The following is a 5,977-nucleotide window of genomic DNA, read 5'->3' as shown; positions in this document are numbered from 1 at the left end:
CAGTACAGAAAAATCCCATCTTGGGAACTCGCATTTGCTTTGCATATACTCATGAGAAATGTAAAAGGTTGTTGTAGTTTGAGCTGGGTGCCCCCCTGGTGCATTCACTTCCTGTGTCCAGAAGTCCAGCCCAGAGGGATGGACACAGGAAATTGTGTATTTCCTACCATAATCCTTTGCACCACTATAAGATCCAGTGCGGAGTCTGGCACTTCCTCTCTTTCCTTCCCTCTCCGAGACTTGGTAACTGGGGGAGAGATCTCCCGGCCATGGGCCTGACTGGGCCCAAGGCCACAGGGGGATGGGCAGTCTCAGGCCTGGCCAGCTGAGACTAGCCCAGCAGAGGGAGGGGGAAGAAGGAGCCCTGGGGGTTTTGGATGCACCCTCAGGTGGGGATGGGATCTTTCTTTGTCACTGCGCTTTGAGTTTTCTGTAACATTCACCGCTTTCTATTTAAACTTTCATCACTTTTGCAATCCGTTTGTCTGAGTCGTTATTTCTGCCTGTGGTGGGGAGGGGATCTGCCCTAACCCATTACAAAGGTACTTTCTTCTCTTGCATTTAAATACTTTTCTGAAGCATCACTGACATTGGCAATGAGGTATTTCCATTGTAGAACCAGCTGCATCTCAGTAGGGTAAGAAGTCTCTTTACACATGGGGACTGTGAAAACCTCCGTTGCCCCAGATAATCCATTAATATGAGGTACCAATGTTCTCGTAAGGAATGTTTCAGTTTTGCATAGAGTAATGAAATTATATTTTAGGTTTTAACAAAATTGCACAAAATGTTATTCCTCCTATAAAAAAAATATTGTATATATTTTGTTAATGAGTGTATGGAAAAAGGAGGCAGGCTAGCTAGCTGCCAAAAGGTTGCAGAACTTTTCTAATCTGTAAGGATTAGCAGTGGTCAGGGAGGACTGTTAGACATAAAGAGAGTGGGCTAGGGAAGGTGAAAGTGCATCAGATTCCCTGCAGTTGCAAACTGATCCCAACAGGTCTTGCTGACCATGAACATTCCTGGTGAACAGAGGGTTTGGTGAAAGTTCAGTATCCAGTCAGCCAGTGCCCAAGAAACCCAGACAAATGGCTCACAGAATGAATCTGCATTGTAGCTGTGATGTAAAATTATACTTTGTGTTGTTGGTTGCACTGGCTGAGTTTTTGACTTGAACTGTATCCCCAAAGGCTCAAAGCAGGCTTCACATCTGCCCAGGCAAAAGAGTTTTTTAGTACAGCTGGTGCCAAAAAGGGTGTTAGTCATTCCCTTCCTTAGCAACTACTCTGGCCAACTGGTTTTGCTTCCTCCTTTCTACTGTCCTTCAAGCTCTGAGCTGGGCAGGACTTTAAGCCTGTTCAGCTGGTGAAGCAAGACTTTTCTTCCTCTTTGCTTCTAAAGCAGAAATACCATCCTCTACAGAAAATGGCTCTAGTTTTCTAACTAGGTGTACACTGGGTGCAGGAGGCCAATTGCTGGCAGCAGGGAGCTACAGGGTGGCCCTTGTAAGGAGAGGTAAGGGGCTGCCATATGCCAGATACAGCCATTTTCAGACACCTCCAATAGACCCACCACAGGGCTAAGCCCATCAGTGACACTGGTGGCATCTGTGGGAAAACATACTTAAGGAAGGGCAAAACCACTATGTAGCAGTGTGAGAGAGAAGAGTGAGGGGTTAAAGTGAGAAACAGCAGTGAGAACACCAAAGTCAGAGAAGAATGAGGGGGTGGAAGAGGAATTTCCTCCAGGCCATGGAGAAGACCACAGTGGAGCATATATCCACACTGCAACCTGTGGAGGACACCACAATGGAGCAGGTAGGTATTTTCTGAAGGAACTGTGGCCCATGGGGACCCCATGCCAGAGTAGTTCTTGAAAGTCTGAAGCCCATGGTCTAAGCCCATTTAGACCTTAGGCTGGCCACTGCTGTGAAAGACAACTAATAGCAAAAGGAAGGGCAAGGGCAACCTCCACTCCTTAGTGGACATGGAGGGGAATATTGTAACTAAAGATGAGGGAAAGGCAGAGGTACTTAACACCTTCTTTGCCTCGATATTTAATAGCAAGATAGGTTGTCTTCCAGACAACTGGCCTCCTGAGCTGAGTCAGGGAGCGGTATAGTTCCCCTGTATTCCAGGAGGAAGTAGTTAGAGACCTGCTCAGCCACTTGGATCCCCACAAGTCCGTGGGAGCAGATGGGATCCATCCTAGGGTGCTTAGAGAGCTGGCAGATGAGATGGCCAAGCTGCTCTCCACCATTTTTCAACAGTCCTGGCTCACTGGAGAGGTCCCAGAGGACTGGAAGCTGGCCAAGGTGATGTCCATCCACAAGAAGGGCCAGAAGGAGGAACCAGGGAATGACAGGCCTGTCAGCCTGACCTCAGTGCCAGGCAAGATTATGGAACAGGTCATCTCGAGTGCAGTCACACAGCACTTAGAGGATGGCCAAGGGATCAGGCCCAGCCAGCATGGATTTAGGAAGGGCAGGTCCTGCCTGACCAACCTGATCTCCTTCTATGATCAGGTGACTGCCTGGTGGATGTGGGGAGGCCTGTGGATGTAGTCTACCTGGACTTCAGCAAGGCCTTTGACACCTTCCCCCATAGCAAACTCCTGGCCAAGCTGTCAGCCCATGGCTTGGATGGGAGCACACTGCGATGGGTTAGGAACTGGCTGGAGGGTTGAGCCCAGAGAGTGGTGGTGAATGGTGCCACATCCAGCTGGCAGCCAGTCACTAGTGGTGTGCCCCAGGGATCAGTGCTGGCCCCCATCCTGTTCAATATCTTTATTGATGATCTGTATGAGGGGATTAAATCCATCAGCAGTAGATTTGCAAAGGACACCAAGCTGGGGGGAGGTGTTGGTCTGTTAGAGGGTAGAAGGGCTCTGCAGAAGGACTTTGACAGGCTGAACAGATGGGCAGAGTCCAACAGGATGAGATTTAATACATCCAAGTGCTGGGTTCTACACATTGGCCACAACAACCCCATGCAGAGCTACAGGCTGGGGTCAGAGTGGCTGGAGAGCAGGCAGGCAGAAAGGGACCTGGGGGTGCTGGTTGATACTAGGCTGAACATGAGCCAGCAGTGTGCCCAGGCACTCAAGAAGGCCAATGGCATCCTGACCTGTACCAGGAATAGTGTGGCCAGCAGGAGCAGGGAAGTCATTCTGCCCCTGTACTCAGCACTGGTTAGGCCGCACCTTGAGTCCTGCATCCAGTTCTGGGCCCTTCAGTTTAGGAAAAATGTTGACTTGCTGGAAGGTGTCCAGAGAAGGGCAACAAAGCTGATGAGGGGTTTGGAGCACAAGCCCTGTGAGGAGAGGCTGAGGGAGCTGGGGTTGCTTAGCCTGGAGGAGGCTCAAGAGAGACCTTATTGCTCTCTACAGCTGCCTCAAGGGAGGTTGTAGACAGCCAGATGGGGGTTGGTCTCTTCTCCCAGGCAACCAGCACCAGAACAAGAAGACACAGTCTCAAGCTGCACCAGGGGAGGTTTAGGCTGGATGTTAGGAAGAAGTTCTTCACAGAAAGAGTGATTGGCCATTGGAATGGGCTGCCCAAGGAGGTGGTTGAGTCACCATCACTGGAAGAGTTTAGGAAGAGACTGGATGGGGCAATTCGTGCCATGTATTAGATGATTAGATGGTGTTGGGTGACAGGTTGGACTCGATGATCTCAAATTTCCAGATTTCCAACCTGGTTAATTCTATTCTATTCTATCCACACTGGAGCAAAATGTGAGGAGCGAGTAGGAAAGATGCACTGTTATGAACTGATTGCAATCCCCACTCCTTGACTCTTTTGCATTGCTTGGGCAGTGATGGTGAGGAGATAGAAGAGTTGGAAATAGAGAGGTGAAGTTGATCCATGAAAAATGGGGGGAGGGTACAGTTTTCATTTAGTCTTTGTTGCTTACCATCCAACCCTATTTTTAACTGGAAAAAAAAATTCCCCAAGATGAGTCTGTTTTGTTTGTGACAGTAAATAGTAAGTGATTTCCCTCTCCTTATTTCAAGCCAGAGCTTTTCCATCTTTTCTCCTCCCATGCTGTTTAGGAGTGGCAGTGAGTAAGTAGCTGGGTGGGGAGCTAGTCAAGGTCAACCAACCACTAGATAACAAAATGTCAGAGACAGTTCTGAGGTCTTTTCCCTCTACTCCCCAGAAATAAATCTGTAAAATCTTGGGGACAATGTCTTTGAATAGTTGGGTAAGACTGTCCAAGCAACCGATAAAAATTGTGTTTTGGTTTTTTCCCTCTGGGGGAAACAAAAAAAAGCAAACAACAAACCATAACCCACACAGAAAGCTTGACTATTGGCAAAATAAGGCCCAAAGCGACAGGACACAGGGAGCTTTCATGCTGCCACTTGGTGCTCTTGCTAGTATTCTGAAACATTTGCAAGAAACCAAGAAAGCTGGGTCTTCTGGTGCAGTCCTCCCAGAAGTTATGCTGGTTTTTGCTGGGTTAGAGTTAATTTTCTTCATAGTAGATACATTTTTGGATTTGTAGTGTTGATAATTTAGGAATTTTTGCATTATCGTTGCACAGTGCTCACATAGAGTCAAGGCCTTTTCTGCTTCTCACCCCACCCCACCAGTGAGCAGACTGGGGATGTACAAAAAGTTGAGAGGGGACACAGCTAGGACAACTGACCCCAATTGATCAAAGGTATATCCTACACCATATGATGTGAAGGTCAGCATACAAAGCTGGGGGAATACGAAGGAAGGGGAAGGACACACATTCAGAATTATGGCATTTGTCTTCTGAAGTAACCATTATGCATGATGGAGGCTGGCTTTCCTGGAGATGGCTGAACACCACTTGCATGTGTGAAATTTGCTTTACCTATCAAAGCATCTTTATCCCAACCCAGGACTTTTCTTTTACTCTTCTGATTCTTTCCCCCGTTCCAGCACTGAGGAGTGAGAGAACAGTTCACAGTATCACAGTATAACTAAGGTTGGAAGAGACCCCAAGGATCAAGTCCAACCTGTTCCAACAGACCTCACAACTAGACCATGGCACCAAGTGCCACATCCAATCTCCCCTTGAACACCTCCAGGGACGACGACTCCACCACCTCCCTGGGCAGCACATTCCAATGACGAATGACTCGCTCAGTGAAGAACTTTTTCCTCACCTCGAGTCTAAACCTCCCCTGGCACAGCTTGAGACTGTGTCCCCTTGTTCTGGTGCTGGTTGCCTGGGAGAAGAGACCAACCCCCTCCTGTCTACAACCACCTTTCAGGTAGTTGTAGAGGGCAATGAGGTCACCTCTGATCCTCCTCTTCTCCAGGCTAAACAATCCCAGCTCCCTCAGCCTCCCCTCATAGGGCTTGTGCTCAAGGCCTCTCCCCAGCCTTGTTGCCCTTCTCTGGACACGTTCAAGTGTCTCGATGTCCTTCTCGATGTCCAGTTGTGTGGGGCTTGGCTACCGACTGGGGTTAAACGACGACAGACAACACCTGCGGTGTCATGCGGGCAGGGCACTTGCCTGCGATACAGGCTGCACCGGTAGCAGGTGACTCGGTGTGGCGTTAGTCGGCTCCTCAGATCTTGCCTCCGACAGCCACAGCTGAACTCACCGCAGGGCTTCGGGCGGGACACCCGATCCCACAGGCGGCAGTTTCGCATCCGTAGGGCTGTCGATTTACGAGAAGTGTCCTCCCTCCCGCTGCAGAAGGGTCGCCACTCGGTGCCGGGCGGGCGTGGAGGGGGACACACGGACAATGGCAGTCATTGAGAAACGGATTTTTCCCGCTTCCCCCCGTCCCTTCCGACCCCGCGGTGCGCTGCCGCCCCGTTCCACCTCCGGCTGAGCACCTCGTCCGGTCAGATACGGCCCTGTCCGGCCCGCCGGCGGCAGGCGCCCCCCGAGCCGCCCGGTGAAGGCTTGGAGCGGGACGGGGCGGGGAGAGTGTCGCGGTCGCTAGGGAGATGGGGGGAAACCGGAAGCGCGAGGGGCGGGGCGGCCA

The sequence above is a fragment of the Dryobates pubescens genome, chromosome 10 (genome assembly GCF_014839835.1).
Source record: "Dryobates pubescens isolate bDryPub1 chromosome 10, bDryPub1.pri, whole genome shotgun sequence".
Classification (NCBI taxonomy): Eukaryota; Metazoa; Chordata; class Aves; order Piciformes; family Picidae; genus Dryobates; species Dryobates pubescens.
The sequence above is the reverse complement of the archived record's forward strand: the minus strand, read 5'-3'. Positions refer to the sequence as shown.